We start from the raw sequence: 17,743 nt of genomic DNA, 5'->3' as shown, positions 1-17,743 counted from the left end.
TTTCTTGAACATGACAATGAGTTCACTGTTCTCAAATGGCCTCCACAGATGCCAGAACTCAATCCAATAGAGCATCGTTGGGATGTAGTGGAACGGAAGACTCACATTAGGGATCTGTAGCCGACAAATCTGCAGCGACTGCGTGATGCCATCATGTCAATCTAGATAGAATTCTGAGGAATAATTCCAGTACCTTGTTGAATTCATGGATTAAGGCAGTTCTAAAGGCAAAAGTAGATCCAACCCGCTACTAGTAAGGTTTACCTAATAAAGTCGCAGGGAGTGTATAATTACTACAAAGTCATCTTAAAAAGACATATCTGTTTTGTCAATACTTGATTCTAGAACAATATCCAATAAGTTGTCTGTGCATGATAAATACCTTGTTACAAATATCTGTTTGTTCTCTATCCGTCCTTTGTTTGTAACAACAACAAAAAAAAATACTCAATGCTTAACTAAACAAGACTTGTCATAGCATCTACACATTGTTGCTTTTCTGTTGGCTTAAAGTGTTTCTGTTGTCCTCATTTGTAAGTCACTTTGAATAAAAGCATCTGCTAAATTAATAAATGTAAATGTGATTTTACTTTGCTTCTATTGCCCTAATTTTTATGTAACTTTGGATAAAAGTATCAGCACAATGAATAAATGTAAATGATAAGTTAGATAAGGGAAGATCATTCCTGATGGCAGATAATGCAGCAATTCCTCCAGTTAATCTAGCACAGTAGTTAATCTGCAACTACTTTACATGGTGAGTTGGCCAGATCTGCCTAATTTAAAGATTGCAAAAACCTTCTGCAATGAAGCGGTCAAAGTGGAAATTAAGATATGTGTTGAAAGCTGTACTAGTTGAGGCAGTAAGCAAGGTCAGGGCACAGTGATTGATTTAAACAAGGGGTGTAAAACTCAGGGTGTGTCTCAATCAGCTCCCCTTGCCTCCGAGGTTGAGGATCAGTAGCTTGTGTACAAGAATTTGAGCACCAGTGAGGACAGTGATGAGCTTGGTTCATTACACATTGGGATCCTGAGTGTGAGATGAGAACAGTTTCATTGTACAACATCAAAAACAAAGAGCAGAAGTAAAGTAAATTAAAGTAAATTATATTTAAATTAGATAATTAAACGTAATAATAACAATAATAAATGTTTTTCATATACCAGCACCATTTCAAACAGTAATCAATTTTAAATGTTTATTTGATTGTTCTTTACTGATTTTGCTATGTTCCTTTGTGTTAAATAAAAATAAAGAAATTTCTTTTGTTACAAAATTGAATCTCGTTTGTCTTTATGTTTGATGATTTAGTTCACATGATTCATGGGAACATAGTGAGCATTGAACATTTCTACATGGTCTTTATCAGGTAACACAGGCAATACAAGAAAAGCTTACAGTTTTTCTCAGTCATTTTGGTGCATTTCTCACAACACTCTTCATTTGCACAACAGTTAATGCATTTCTCAAAACAATTAGTCATTTGTGTACATCATAGTAGCAGTTTCTCATTCCTTCAACAAATTGCAAATGCTTTTGGACATGAATCAATTGCTCCCATACAACTCTGATGTTTTATAACATTATCATTTGCTTATGTTATGTAAGTCAAAATTAAAGAGCCCATATTATGGGTTTTTGAAAATGCTCTTCCATGTAGTGTGTAACACAGCTCTAAGTGAAGTGAAATATCCAGCTAAGGCTTAAATCTGTAAGTGTACAGTGTTTAAATCTGTTGATTCATCTATAAGAGTCGACTCATAGTGCTTCAAACAAGTCGTTTTAATAACAAGTCATTAGGTGTTTCGCCATGACGTGACAACGAAACCAAGTAGTTGCACGCGCAAACTTAGGAGATTTGAAACCTGCTACCACGCCCTCTACCACAGAAAAAGCCACAAACACACACTCAAACACGCCGGTAAAATGAACTGGCAATGTGCTGATGGATATTATTGTCTACTGATGGACTGTCAGAACCTGGATCAGTTTCTTCCTCCATTTCTCAAGTGTAAGTACGTGCGATTAAAGTTGTTGCCTCGTTTACTCCAGCTTGCAAATGTATTTAGTTGTGATTTGTTACTTATAACCGCGTGTACTTTATCAGGTAAACTTGCTATATTCTCATATGGTGTGTAAAGCCACGTTAAATACGTGACTCATGCTGTTTTGTTTACGGACCTCCGTAGAGGAGGGTAATGTTCAATTCAATTCAATTCAGCTTTATTTGTATAGCGCTTTTCGATATAAATTGTGTCAAAGCAGCTTCACATAAATGGTCATAGTAACTGGATCAGGGTAGTTCAGTTTTTAGTGTTTAAGTTCAGTTCAGTTCAGTTTAGCTCAGTTCAGTGTGATTTAAAATCATTACTGAGAGTTCAAACACTGAAGAGCAAATTCATCGATGCGTAGCTCTACAAATCCTAAACCATGCGAGCCAGTGGCGACAGCGGAGAGGGAAAAAAAACTTCACCTGATAGGAGAGTGAAGAAAAAAAAAACCTTGAAAGAACTAGACTCAGTTCGGCACGACCATTTTAATTTCTCCGCTGGCCAAAAGTCTTGTGCAGAGCTTCAGTCACCGCGGTGGAGGCTGGAAGCTGGCCTCCGCGAAGACTCATCTGTCCCAGGAGCGTCACTGGAATCAGACTCATAGTCTCCACTCCCCATGACCATCAGGGCAGCAGCAGCTCAGGATATGGCCTGGTCCCGGATATGGAAACCTTGGGATCATCTCGTTGCTGGTCTTGGATCCAATCAGTGACTCCGCATAATCTGAGGACCTCGGGATGAGTATCCCCAGGTGGAAAAAGAGGATAGACAGAATAACTAGCGTAGCTGTTGTTCATAGTGTATACAAGCAAGATGCAGAAGCCTGTGTGGAACCCGCTAGGTGATGCATTGAGTGTATGCTTTACTAAACAGATAGGTCTTTAATCTAGTTTTGAACTGGGAGAGTGTGTCTGAGCCTCGGAGGTTATCAGGAAGGCTATTCCAGAGTGTAGGAGCCATAAAGGAGAAGGCTCGACCTACTTTACTTGATTTTGGTATTCTAGGTACTACCAGAAGCCCTGAGTTTTGAGTGTGTTTGTGTGTGCGGTGTCCTCCCCCTCCGAGGGTAATGCGTGTGTGTGTGTGCACGCTGTGTCCTCTGAGGAGGAGCAAGTAGGTATCGGGCAATGTGTGTGTGTGTGTGTCTGTGAAAGAGCAAAGTGTGACAAGCTAGGAGATCTCCTCGCCAGTTCTTGGAGTTTTTGCTCAATAAAATAGTTAGTCGTCTGTATTTTCAAGTCCATCGCCTGTATTTACATTCACCCACTGCCAGCCAAAATCCACGCCTTACACTATGAAGTGTGTATGCACTGTAACTTATTTTATATTGTTGATTAGCTGCTGGACATTTCACTCTGTCTCACTTTGAAGGCAGTCAGTACCAACCAATCGCAACAGGCTGCCATCGGTCCAATCAGCGCAGATTACCTTCGCCCTAAAGAGGGGTTTCGGAACAAATGAATCACTGGACGATTCATATGGTAGTCACAGGGATAATTAGGTAAAAATAAATGCAGATTACAAGATAATAAAAGTGATTTTTGACCTTGCATGCATATTAGACTGTTGTTGGAGACCCTTACAACCAAAATAGGACCGTATTTCATGAATAATAAGGGGTCTTTAACTAAACTTGTGAATGCTGAATAGTCATTCCATATAAAACTAATAGTCCTCATTTCATCACGAGTCATTACATTAAAAAATGTTGAACTACACTGTTAAAAATTGTCCCGTTAAAAAACAGTAAAATACTGGCAGCTGCAGTTGCCAGCAATATACTGTTATTTTACAGTATGTTGCTGTAAAAATACATGGACTACATTGATTTACACAATACTCATGTGAACTCATTTTGCTCACTGAAAGCAACTGCCTCAACTTGGTCAACTGCTGAATGAGTTTATGAAGTAATGTGCTATATATGCTTAGAAGCATACTTATAATGATAACTTATTTTAGTTAATTAGAAAAGTTCGGTTTAACTCTAATGTCTTATTTTTCACAACAGCACACATACATGTAAATCTGGAATCACCAGAGAGATTCTGACTGCATCAGCAACTAAACAGCCGCTATCTTTAAATAGAGAAACATGCAGAATAACATCAGCAGTTCATTGTTCATCTTTAAGTCATACACTGGCTCTACTCTCCTCCACAACGGTGACAGACAGAAGAAATTAGCTTCAGGTTTTACAGTAAAATACTGTTTTTTCCTTGATTTAACAGTAATCTACTGGCAGCTGTGGTTGCCAGCAATATACTGTTTTTTTACAGTCTACTTCCGTTGTGTAAATTAACAGTATATTACTGTTAAAATACATTTTTACACTGTGTTTTTACCTCTCACACCTTTAACCCTTTAAACCCCAGAGCATATACTTCAGTTTTAATTGAAGTGTCCACACTACTGAGTGTTCAAGAAACATGGAGCAAAGCTGAAGTAAATTCATTAATTAAATGACTAATTAAATGTTGATTGAGGATTAACAATGAACAAATGAAGAAATACTGAAGGGAAAAAACAAGAACAGAACATACAAAACTTTAGTCACAGCTTTATAATGAAATAACCTGAAGAAAAACAAATGATTAAATCATTTAAAAGATCAGCGGATGATTAAACAACTCTACAAACATCATCACCAGCTACACTTATTACTTAATACATGTATTTTTGTATAACATTTACTAAAGTTCTTCTTGAGAAAAAGTTAAAGTTTTACGTCACCATCATGGAGAACAGGGTTTGCTTTAGTTGGGCTCTTAGCCCTGTCATATTTAACATTTATATATCGTGGCTGCTGCAATTGTTAAGAACTTTGTTTGAAAAGCTCCTTTGTTGTGGCAAGCCAATCAAAAACTTAAATAAGATCTGGTGATGTTCATGTTGCTATTAAATGGCAGTCTGTTCTCATTTCGTATAATAAAATTTACTGCTCCTATTCAATGTTAAATCTATTGTTTTACATTATATGTATATATATATATATGGCAATGATTTCTGGAAGTTTTTAAGAATATCTTGGACAATAACACTGCTCTATGGTGTAAATCGCACTCAAAGAGACATCAATAATCAGCATATGAACCTCAATAATGGTGAAAACAAATTTAACAAAATTAACAGTTTAACTCACAAACAGGCAACTGAAAGTCTAAACATAAACAACAGCAGAATCAAACACAAATAAAGAAAACTGTTAGACCATTATACAACATTTATTTATACCGCAATGCATGCTGGGATATTTGTACCGTGCCACTCCCAGCATGCATTGCAGCATAAAACATTTGAGATGTTACCATTATTGAGATACAAGGTCAGATTCATGAGGTCTGAGTGTGTATTTGTCATAACTGAACTGTTTTTGTATGTTATTTCTTAACTTTTAAGTAATTACGGAGGTATCTTTTCTGTTTCCACTTCTCATTAATTAAATTAATACCTGCAACTAAGCATAAAATCTATTGCATGAGGCCCTTTTTCCAGATTTACAATAAAACATTTATCAGAACTAATTTCAGACAAATAGATTTCTCCATTTATTGACTTCCCAACTTTATTGCTATAGTTCAAACATTTTGTAAACTCTGTATTACAGCAATTGGAAAGTCTTATTAAAAAAGTCCAAGGGTGAAGAGCCCAACTAAATCAGCCCCTCACTCCATTACGGTGACACAAAAAACACCTTAATTTCTGTTGGATCTCAATGAGAATAGTATGGAAGTCAAATCAGTCAGTAATAAGTGTGTGTCTGCTGTTGTTTGTGGAGTTGTTTAATGATCCTCTGCTGAGACTGAAGCTGTTTTATTTTATTTTATTTTATGTTGTAACTCAAGTCCCTGTTTGTGTTTCTTGTTTCTCTTTCCTTCAGTAATTGTGTTTATTAACAGCAGGTGTTCATCAGTGTCTGAATTCACTCATTAGTGTTCATTAACTCTGTCAGGTGAACTATATTGGTGAACTAGTTGATGGAATAGTGAACAAGGGCACAAAGTGTGATTTCAAACACAGACTTCAAAACATCGAATCTGAACTCTGTTAGCTCACAGTTTTCTGCAGTTGGTTACTTTCTCGAAAACAAAAATGTTACCCAGAAAGCACTGTTTTTAACAGAATATTACTGTTTTAGTGAAAAAACATTATTTTACTGTAGAATCTGACCGTTTTTTAACAGCAATTTTTTACAGTGTAGTTGTCAAAATCTTTAAGCTAATTTTATAAAAATCTTTCTTTTTTTTCTTTTTCCTGAAAATGTCTTATTAATTGAACAATTTCATGAATGATTTACAGACCTGAAGTGTCACAAAAATCTGACTTTTTTGCATTGGAAAAATGTAAAGTTACATAAATTGTCGTAAAGAAAACATGACAAAGCCACTACACTATCTTGTTCATAAACAACGGTGTCAGGACTTTTTTATCTTGATGATGCTGACACTTCGTTGCCATCAGTATTTGCTTTTGAGGAATAAGCTGTCTATTTTGAGCAAGTGACACGCTTTTGCAGGTTATCAACAAGGTTTTGCAGTTTGTTCTAATTGTTTTGAGAAATGCATTAACTGTTGTGCAAATGTAAATAGTGTTGTGAGAAATGCAACATAGTTACAGAGAAAAACTGTAATATACTGCATATATTAACTTTTTAGGAAAAAAATATTTCAGTGCACTGGATGAATTTTGCAATTGAGACAACCCTTAAAATGGCTCCTTGAGACAACCCTTAAAATGGCTGACACCTTGATCTGCCCTGACTACTGAACATAGGAGGTGATAGAGACACATCAGTCTTGGGTGCAGCTAGAAATTTGGGTCCTATGAAAGGATATTTGCGGTTGGGACCTTAAAGTGGGTGAGTCCTTAGAATTATCCCAACTTAGGTAACTAGGGAAGTTTGTGTCTAAGTGTGTGTTTAAAAGTGAACTGGAACCCAGCCTCTGTTTGTCGTTTCTTTCTCTCTCTCTGTTCTCCTGTATCTGCTTTCAAATTCTCAGGTTCCGTCTATTGGACGATTCATCCGTCAATCATTTCCTCTCTAGTTACGTTACTTTGACGTCAAATCCAGTAGGCAAATACCACACATCATAAAACCGCATGCCAGACCCCTCACCTTCCATTCTTGTTCCTCTTGTCTCTCTTGTTTCTGTTATTGCGTTGCATTAAAAAGAAAAACCCTGTCTAACTGTGTATTTTTGTTGTTGCCCGTTTCTGTGTGCACATTATCCGTCCATCGTTCATATCATGCCATTTCTAATTTACGTTGTTTACGAGGCTTGGATGAAGCAGACAGGTAAACAAGTCACGTGACATAAATCTTGCAACACATAGGACTACTCTTGTGTTTAGTACATCAGGTTAGAAGCAAAGCGCCAAGTCTTGTACCATTTGGATAGATAGAGTAGATAGTTAGAACTCGAAAGACTCTTTGCGTGTTTGTTATTTTGTTTCATTTAATTAGTTAGATGCTTCTGGGAAGTTAAATGTTGTTTTGGTTTTGTTCTTTTCATTTCTTTAGCGCCACCCATGTCCCTTCTGCCAGCTCTCTTGTTTACGCCCGTTTTTATGTTCGTCCCAGTATTGTATATATTGTAAAAATATATTTTGCTTTGCTTTCTTTTTCTTTATTTTTTATTAATTCATTGTTTTGTTTACTTTTAGTATTGTAAATAAAGTCAAAATTTGTAGGAATTTATTTTAATTACACATAATTGTTAAACCCCATTTTTCGTCTAGACCACTGATTAACAACTGGTGGTCTGCGGGCAGAACTCAGCCCGCTAAGCCATTCAATCCGGCCCGCGACTGGATTACAAAATTGTCAGGATCAAAAAGAAAAGTGGTCCACCCTATTAAAGCAACTAAAAATAACAACAACTGAGTGTCTTGTCAGATTAACCACCATTTATGACAATATTTAGGCTGCACTCTGAAATGAGGAAAGACTCAGACAAACTATGTGGCCAGAAGGATTTATTGTTTCAAACAGGTTTTTCTAAGTCTCAACAACATGCTTGAAACTAGCAGACTCCTCAGGACTAAAAAAGGAGAAAAAACAATCTGGCACAAGTTAAAATAGCATGGTAAATAAACAACCTGGTACCAGAACAAAACAGGTCACAAATAATGTTTTCACATCAACTGAAACACTAAGTGGGCTTGAATTCAAATCACAATGCTTAAACGAGCTACTTACAGTACTTAATCAATGGCTAAAGTTATATTTGCCCTCTGACGCTGACAACTTTTTTTTACATCAGGCTTGGCCACTGTCAGACTTATGCGCAAACAGTCCTCCAAAGACTGGGCTGACAGTCGGTTTCTCTTGTGTGTTTTTATCGAGTTCATGTTGGAGAATGCAGCCTCACAGGTGTAGGTTAAACCGAACATTGTTAGCACATACATAGCCAGCATTTTCAATGTGTCATTGGTCTTGGGAAAAGAGACCCAAAATGCGCTCAGGCTTTCAGCACCATGAAGAGCTGCCTTCATGTCACCTGCGGCCTGAATTTCAGCCAGCTGGCTCTAAATGGCCACCTCGTCTAATGGCAGCCTTTTCATTGCGTTTGTGGAGAATTCTCTGCTTGGGCTGATGGTGAATGGATCACGCGCAAATCCAATGACATCCCTGGAAATGAAGGAATCAATCAGTCATTGAATCTTGCAGAAAAGTTGTCTTTTAATTGTGTGATGAATATCTTCATTTAGTCTGTTACGTTGCCTTCTCCCACCTTCTTTAGTGTGTTCAAGTGCAGCAGCAATAGTTTTGCTACAAATTAGGCATACTGGTGAAGCATGTCAAGGTTGGCATGATAAATGCGTACTTTGCAGTTCGGTCATCATTAAAAGACCTGTTTTCTACATCAGCTTTGCGTTTCATGGTCTTTGAAAGTGCCATTTTACTTCTGTTGAGACCTTTTCCTGTCACTTCCTCCGGGTTTGTTTTTCAAGTGCTCTATAAATAAAGTTAACTGTGGTACAGGTGATGGGAGCCTCAATCAAATGCCTTTAGTTTTGTAATGAAATGGAAAAAGTATGAATAGTAAACATAATGTTAAGCCAAAATTAGACTTTTATTTGATTTTCTTTTCGGGGGTCCAGTCTGGTAAAACTCTGGCCCTCTGACAAATATAGTTGATGACCCCTGCTCTAGACCAACATCGGGGGTTTGAAACAAACACTTTGCAGAAACAGTTCATGAATAATGATGTATTAATATGTAAACTAAACATTACCTTATTCTGAATTAATGATGAACTAAGGTATGCGTTAATGATAAACCAACTTTACCTACAACATGAGTCATAAGAGTTCATGTATAAATTATGGCTACCTTGATTACTTGTTAGAACATGTTATTAATTAATGTATTATGAACATTTAAGTTTAAGCTAAATTTAACTAACATGAACTCATGAGCTGTTAATGTAGAATTATGCCATGACTTTACTTGGAGGGGCACATCCCTGTTAACTCATCATTAACTACTCATGAATTCTTGTGTTTAATCTGTTCATGTTGACAGAAAACTTTTCTGTTGTTATTCAGTGTAAATGCAGTAGACAGACGAGCATAAGGAGTTCATGAGTTGTTAAAAATTGGTTAATGAAGGTATGCCCCTTCAAGTAAAGTCATGATATAATTATACATTAACATACTATGTGTTTATGATGGTTAAATTCAGCATAAACTAATATGGTAATTAGTACATTAATTAACCAACAATTATATACAAACCAGTAATTAAGGTAGCTGTTATTGACAACGTATGACCCATGTCATTAAGTTAGTTCATGATTAGCACATGCATTAACTCATCATTAGTTCTTATATAGTTAGTCCTAGTTAGTCCTTACATTGATTATGTTGTGACTTTTTTATGTGCTTGTGTTTTGTTTCTATCACCAAATACATGCATTTACTGTGAATTCTTATTTCTTTCCGATTCTCTGTCCTTACACTGTTAGGTGATTCCAGTTCTGGTGGTCCTATAGTGCTCCATAGCCCAGAGATCCTGTGCACAGCGTCTGCCACAGCTGCACCCAATAGGCTTCTTATGTAGGCTGTAATCCTCTGTCAGCACTGACACAATGATAGAGGTTACTTTATGTTTTGTTTTCTGTAATTAAAAAGATGCTTTTAGCATCTCTTCTTGTTTTCTCTTCTCTGACATCATAACAACATATTATTACTATTATGCATGCATTGCAGTGTCTTACAAATGCCTTTATTTGTGGAATTAAAGATATAGATATAACATACATTTTATTAAATAACATGTGAAATAAAATAGTTTTAAATCCTGTATGCATTATTTATATATACACCAGAAAAAGTTATTTCCAAACTTGAACATTAATACCAGAGAGATAAACTTTCATACACTTATTATAATCTTTGCTTTATGTAGTATTTTTCCTCTATACTATTTAAATAAAAAAAAAAGAAATTAGTATTTTACAGTCTTTGGATACACCCACATTACGTTACGCTTTCTTACACAAATAAGCATTTGAAATACAGTATAACACTCCATGGATCTTCCTGAACACCCTTAATTGCTAAAAAACTAAAAAACAAATGCAGAACTGTCTTGTTTTTCTGGGATTTTCTGTCCTCTGACTCTATGTTTAAAGTTTAATTCATCGTGAGTGGTGTAGTGCAAGAACAAATTGAAGTAGTATATACACAGGTGCGCTACACCAGCTTTTCTAAATACACAACAATATTAACAATGATGTACAGTTGAAGTCAGAATCATTAGCCCTGCTGAAGTATTAGCTTCCGTTTATTTTTCCCCCAATTTCTGTTAAATGGAAAGCAGTTTTCAACACATTTCTAAACATAATAGTTTTAATAACTCATTTATAATAACTGATTTATTTTATCTGTGTCATGATGACAGAACATAATATTTGACTAGATATTTTTCAAGACACTTCTATACAGCTTAAAATGATACTTAAAGGCTTAACTAGGTTAATTAGGATAACTAGGGAGGTTAGGGTAGTTAGGGTTAGGGTTAAAATACCCTAAAGAAGATAATACTTTTGTCCTTAAAATGTTTTTAAAAAAAATAAAAACTTATTTTATTCTAGTCGAAATAAAACAAATAAGACTTTCTTTCTTTGCATGCATTTATTGTTGTTAATAATTGATTGTTATTGCCTGTGCTATAAGAAGTTCTATATGTATTGTACATTGTTCATACTGTGTTTTCTATTTTTAAACAATAAAAATAATAATAAATTATTATAAATTATAAATACCTAATATTAACCTGAAGTTACACATACTGTTCTTCTACATTTGAGAAATAGAAACCACAATAACCTTAGATTTTTAATACTGACACTAAAAAATGTTATCTCTTTAGAATTGAGAAGCTTTCTCAGGGAAACATCCATACACACTCATTCACTATGGACAATTTAGCCTACCCAATTACCTGTTCCTCATGGTTTGGACTGTGGCGGAAACCAGAGCACCCGGAGGAAACCCACACGAACGCAGGGATAACCTGCACACTCCACACAGAAACATCAACCGAGGCTTGAACCAGCAACCTTTTTGCTTTGTGGCGACAGCACTACCCACTGCGTCACCTTTGTTGTCCATCTTCAAGTAAAAAACATATATAATATAATATTTCCAATCCAAATGAAAAAAAAATCTTTTTACTCGAAATCTGAAAATATGGACTTATACTGTATGGTTCTTTATCTCAAGGCCTCAATTAGGAACACAGTAATCATTAAGAGAATTCAATCATTTTCCTTCAGCTTAGTCCCTAATTTATCAGGGGTCCCCTCAGTGGAATGAACCACCATCTATTATTAAGAACACACTCAGAAAACTATAAACGGGAAAAGGAAAACAAAAACAAAAACACTGAAATGACAGAAAATAAGAATCCTTGAACACAAAACTTGTAGCAAGACATAAATGGACATTCTAATATTGTGTTGTATCTCCTTTAGATTTAATTTTGCATTATTTGTGAAATTGTTTCAACAATTTAAATGTCCCAACATTAACTCAGGAGTTAATTTTTGGCCAAGATTCCCAATCAAACCTCTCTAAAAAGTCTACACCGGGAGGTGTCAAAGATTTACAATGAACGACTGTGTGGTTGGCAAATCACATGAAAAATAATTTTTCACGCTACCTGAACTATTGAACCGAATCTGAGCCTGACAAATCTTAGCATTGCCATTTGGGAATATGGCAATCTTCCAGCATGGTTGTTTCAGCAATTCGACACGACTGCATTTGTTAGAGTTTCAAAAGTGCATTACTTGTAGTTTACTGATCCCCTCAGAAACCTTAGTATGACAATAAATGACACAGAGATGAAGCATGTAATGCTTTATAATGATGCACTTCATTGTAGCTAATGATGAAGCAGGAATGATGACTGTTGGAAATGGTGCTTGAGTCTGGCATAATAAAGAAGGTGGTGCTGTGTCTTAAATCACAGCCCACCTAATGGAAATCCCATTATCTATAACTCACCACCTTAAATCATGATGTCTATAGCTATTTTGGTCACACGTATAATTCACAGACACACACAAACCCACACACACACACAGACACAGAGAGAACCCACTATTAGTAGAACATGGTTAATGCTAGTCATTTATTCTTTTCATCTGGATTTTCAGAGCAAGGCAGTATTGTTTTTATTGTGTCCATTCTGTAGTGACTATTGACCACTCCACACCATATAGCAAAGAATATTGATTGAAACATTCCAACAGCCACTCAGCGGCAACATTTTGTTCACACCAACTCACTTAAAGGCCATGGTGAGCTTAAATGTAGCGCATTAAAACCAACACACGAACATAAATCCAAGAAAACATCACCATCATTACACTGAAAGAGTGGAGTTACCGCCTCAGTGACAGCTTCTGTATCTTTTTATGTGAGTGTTAACAATCACTTAACAGCCCTGTCGAAAACCTTTCCAAAAATTTAAAATCTTTATGGTCATTTAAAAAAAAAATAATAAGAAGAATTGTCTGTTGATTTTTATAATTAGATAACACCCTAGACTTACCCAGTAGAAGAACTAGGGCATAAAGATGAAAAAATTAAATCTCAAAATCACAGTCTACAGACAAACTGCTGCAATGAATAGTGTTGTTGTGTATGGTGTTCATTGACACAATTGTATTCATAGGAAAGACATCATTATGCTAATGTATTCAAATCACATATTTTATTCTGGGAACATGCTGATGCTCTGTTGTCGGATAACAGATTTGAGCATTGCAAGTGACATGGTGTGTAGGATCCACCAATATTTTGTTGCAGAAGAGCCAGGTTGCTGCTTAAAATATAATCTTCAAAGCATGTCATCCTAACTGTGTATGCGTTTGTGTGTGTGGACTTGAGAGTAGATGAAATATATTTCCATATATTGATCACTATGAATAATTCTAATGCTCATTGTGCATCTACAACTTTGTATGAAGTTTTTTATATTAACTATTAGTTTTGCCGAAAGTAATGTTGTAATGTGTTTACCAGTGTTTCAAGATTATTATCTGTACAAAATGGAATGCTAGTGTGTTAGGGCATATGACTATAAATGACACACAATTTATAATCATACTGCCCTAGCAACATACTAGCAACTACTTAGCAATGTGTTTGTCAAATATTGTGTGATTTTTAGAATATTCTTAGAATGATCTTAGACTTGGAAGAGCAGTGTTCAATCATTAATTTATTTTCAACCGCTTTCCAGGGCCCAGGTTGCGGGGAAAGCAGTCTTAGAAGAGAACCCCAGCCTTCCCTCTACCTAGAAACTTCCTCCAGCCTCTTCGGATGGATCCCGAGGCATTCCCAGGCCAGTCAAGAAACATAGTCTCTCCAGCATGTCCTGGGTCTTCCCTGAGGCTTTCTCCCAGCGGGACATGCCTGAAACACTTCTCTAAGTAGGCATCCAGGAGGCATCCAAAACACATGCACAAGCCATCTCAGCTGACTTCTCTCAATGTGGAGGAGCAGCGGCTCTACTCCGAGCTCCTCACCTTATCTATAAGGGTGCGCCCTTCCACCCTGCAAAGGAAACTCATTTCGGCCACTTGTATCCGAGACCCAAAGCTCATTAACGTAGATGAGAGTAGGAGCGTAGATTGACCGATAAATCGAAAGCTTTTCCTTTCCCCTCAGCTCCTTCTTTACCACAATGGACCAGTACATCGACTGCATTACTGCTGCCGCTGCACCAATCCACCTGTCACTCTCATGTTGCATCCTTCCTTCAATCGTAAACAAAACAGAAGATACTTGAACTCCTCCACCTGGGGTAAGGAGTTTCCTTCGACCTGGAGATGGTAAACCACCTTTTTCCAGTGGAGCACTATGACTATGGACTTGGAGATGCTGGTTCTTATCCCAGCCAGGTCACACTCGGTAGCAAACCGCCCCAGTGCAAGCTGAAGGTCCATATTCACTTTATATTCAGAGGTTGCCACAGCGGAATGAACCACCAACTGTTCTAGCATATGTTTTACGCAGCGGATGCCCATCCTGCTGCAACCCAGTACAGGGAAACAACTCTCACATTCACAGACACAATTCGCCAATCCCGCATGTCTTCGCAATAAGGAGGAAAACCGGAGCACCCAGATCAAACCCACACGGACACAGGGAGAATATGCAAACAAAATGCCATTCTCTCGCTTATTAGAGCCGAGGTGAGCCGCGTCCCCTGAGAGTGCATGCACACTCCACTCGGAGTCATCTAACAGACATCTGTAGAGCTGCGGGCTGGGCGATACCCAACACATTTGCAAGGTTTGTCTTGGGTACAGGTGCCTGCTATGCGTGATCCCCACTAGGCGATCCCATATGCTTATTCCGCCACAGTTAAGTCTCCCCCTGGGTGGTCCCGTGTCTTCCCTCTCCACTAACCACTTTTTTCTATGCGTACTCCCCCTTCTTAGGGCTAGTCCATATGTAAATTCTGCCATCTATTCCCCCCTTGGGTAGCGGATAGCCTCTGCAGCTTCCTCCCTATCGGGATTGCACGCTTCCCAACGTACTGTCGTATTTCCTAGAATTATCTAGAAGCTCACGACTTCCCAAAAAATATATCTAAATCCATAAAACTTCTGTTGAAGTGGGATAAATTAGGGCCAGGGACACTTGGAGGACCGCGCCTCCCATGATGTGGGTGCGTCACGCTTGCTTTACTATCCCCTCATCGGGGGCGATGGTAAGGTGCAGTCATTATGGCGTTTTCCATAGTTTTCCCATACGTGGATTTTCCAAGATCAAATCCACTGTATAGCACTGAAGTTCCTCAACCGAAGAGGAACGTTTGAGGCTACAGAAGTAACCCTTCGTTCCCCGAGGAGGGGAACGGAAGTGCTATACTCCGTCGCCATAATGACTGTCCCTTAGCTGTTTGAAAGTCTCTTCAGCTTAAAAGGATGGCGTTTGCTCGCTCCAGCTGTGTTTATATGCTGGGATAATTGGCAATGAGGCACACCTGTGCAAACTTACGCTGTCAATTCATTGCTTCATTGGCCCGTTCAATACTCTTTCAGACAAGCGGCTTCTGAACCGAATCCTCCCATAGGTGGATTTTCCAAGATCAAATCCACTGTATAGCACTTCCGTTCCCCTTCTCAAGGAAACGAAGGGTTACTTCTGTAATCTCAAACGTTTATTGTTGTCTTAGAAATAAATTCTATTGGTTACATATTATATATATATAATTTACATAATGCTTTCAGCGTATCATAACAGCTTGTCACCTAGTGATAAGCACAGTGATTTGGCAAAATTAACGTTAAAGTGAGCAGCGTTCATCTGACAGGTCCATTGGCTATAGCACCCTCAAAATGGATATTGGATAAGGCAAAATGGCCAAGCATCCAGCATGAAATACATAACCCTCATGAAACTTCATGTGATTTTACAAGGGAGAAGTTAAAGGCTTACAAGTTTTTGAATGCCAACAATTTTGTTCTGTTTGGTCACGTGCCAGAAATAATGTTCCATGATTAACAGATTCAAAACTATGTAGTGCTAAAAATCAAGGTTCTGCATAGCCAAAGACAAGGAAATAAGATGGAACTGTGCAAGGCCTGGGTAATCATCAACAAGCCAAACAACTGCATTCTGACAGTGGACTGCACCAGTACGGCAGGGTATGTGAACTTACACTTTTCATTCTTAGCATTCAGTGTCCGCAGTTTAATTAACCATAAGTACAGTAACTGTTTTGGTGAAATCATTGCTGCAATCAAAAACAAGTAATGTGTATGATTCAGCATAGCGTGAACTTACCTGAAATGGAATGAGAACTGCAGAGTGGTTGGCATTAAAAGCAGTGTGGAGTACGGTACAAGTTTTCTATTTGAATTTGGCATCCTACCGCACAACACGACATGTTTACTATTGCAACTGGGAACCTGGGGACGTGTGACGTCAAGTGTAACATAGGTTGGTAATTTGTCTATACACCTTTAAAAATCCTGCCTCAATGACAGGTGATTATCCCCAAAACTTATAATACATTTTTAAATTATTATTTAGTCATTTGGATAATATACAAATAAGTTACAATCAGAAGCTGGTTTTCGCTGATGTTTCCAGCAGGGACACTAAACATACAGATACTTTTTCCCACACTGACTCAGTACTCATAGTCTCTTTGTGGCAGTGTTTTTTTGTTTGTTCTTTGTTTGTCATATAAAGTGGTGCTCTTTAAAACAGCTGCATTATTCATGTCTTCCCATTCATTTATGCATGATTATAACAGACAGAAAGACGAAGAGTGAAAGCTGTTCAGTAATATTAGTCAAATGTGCACACTCACTGACATTCACACACTATGTCCATTTATAAAGACAAATCAAATGTCTGTCTGTCTAAAAGTTACAGCTATGTATTATTTGAAAGAATTGAGGAATACAACCATTATGCACTTGGATATTGTGTACAGCTGAAAAAATCTATCAACGATTAGCAAAACCTCAGAGATATTCAATGTGTAAACCATGGTGTGCTAATCACATATAATACTGCAAATGTTTTGCTAAGATAGTAAACTAACTGGCTTTTAAACTAAATATTTGTAACATTGTGGGTAATTGTTTATAAATTGTTACTAAAGGTAAAGATTGTTCTCATTCATAATATGATGCTTCATAAGTTATATTAAATGTATGAACTGTTTTACAAGACAAGCACAACATCAATTCTGTACTCTAACTAGAGTCACTTTTAAATGAAGTTAACTTGTTAACAAAGGTTCGACAGCATAATCATGCGTCAAGTCTCCTTAAACTTAAGGAAGACCAGGCCTCTAGCACTGTTCTTTTCGTTCTCATGAACCAGAGATGGCTTGGCATGACTTGACTCGAGTCAGACTTAGGTCACCAAAATAAGAACTTGAGACTTGCTTGACAAATACCAAAAAAAGACTCGACTTGACTTGGACTTGGCTGTCATGACTTGAGACCTGACCTGGACATGAGTTAAATGACTCGAAATAACTTGTTTTTGTCAAATACACAACCATTTGTTATATATTATGAATTTAAAAACAAAACAAAACCGAAGGTTCTAAGTTACACATGTGCAGCAGTATTAACAACTCATCTGTTCTCAGCTCGGTCAGAAAGAATCAGTTTAATTTGCTAGACTGGACCATTTGGTT

At 37.2% G+C, this 17,743-nt stretch overlaps 1 protein-coding gene and 1 long non-coding RNA gene across 8 annotated transcripts in view; one reads left to right on the top strand and one right to left on the bottom strand.

Annotated features, from left to right (window-relative positions):
- The window catches only part of LOC110439952 (transmembrane protein 236-like), a 766,382-nt gene that overhangs the window by 396,593 nt on the left and 352,046 nt on the right, over positions 1-17,743 (top strand). The window lies entirely within an intron of this gene.
- The window catches only part of LOC137496227 (uncharacterized), a 385,312-nt gene continuing 375,579 nt past the window's right edge, over positions 8,011-17,743 (bottom strand). For 2 of the 6 annotated variants that reach the window (XR_012382737.1, XR_012382739.1), the window contains 3 exons: positions 11,504-11,673; positions 10,015-10,137; positions 8,013-8,683 (listed from right to left, as the gene is read on the bottom strand). This is a non-coding gene — a long non-coding RNA (uncharacterized lncRNA). Of the gene's footprint in view, positions 8,684-10,014; positions 10,175-11,503; positions 11,674-17,743 lie in introns of all 6 variants that reach the window. The other 4 variants (XR_012382735.1, XR_012382736.1, XR_012382738.1 and 1 more) reach the window with 3 other exon arrangements.

Source organism: Danio rerio, chromosome 7 (assembly GCF_049306965.1).
Source record: "Danio rerio strain Tuebingen ecotype United States chromosome 7, GRCz12tu, whole genome shotgun sequence".
In the NCBI taxonomy this organism is placed as follows: Eukaryota; Metazoa; Chordata; class Actinopteri; order Cypriniformes; family Danionidae; genus Danio; species Danio rerio.
This window is presented reverse-complemented; position numbering and strand designations above follow the sequence as displayed.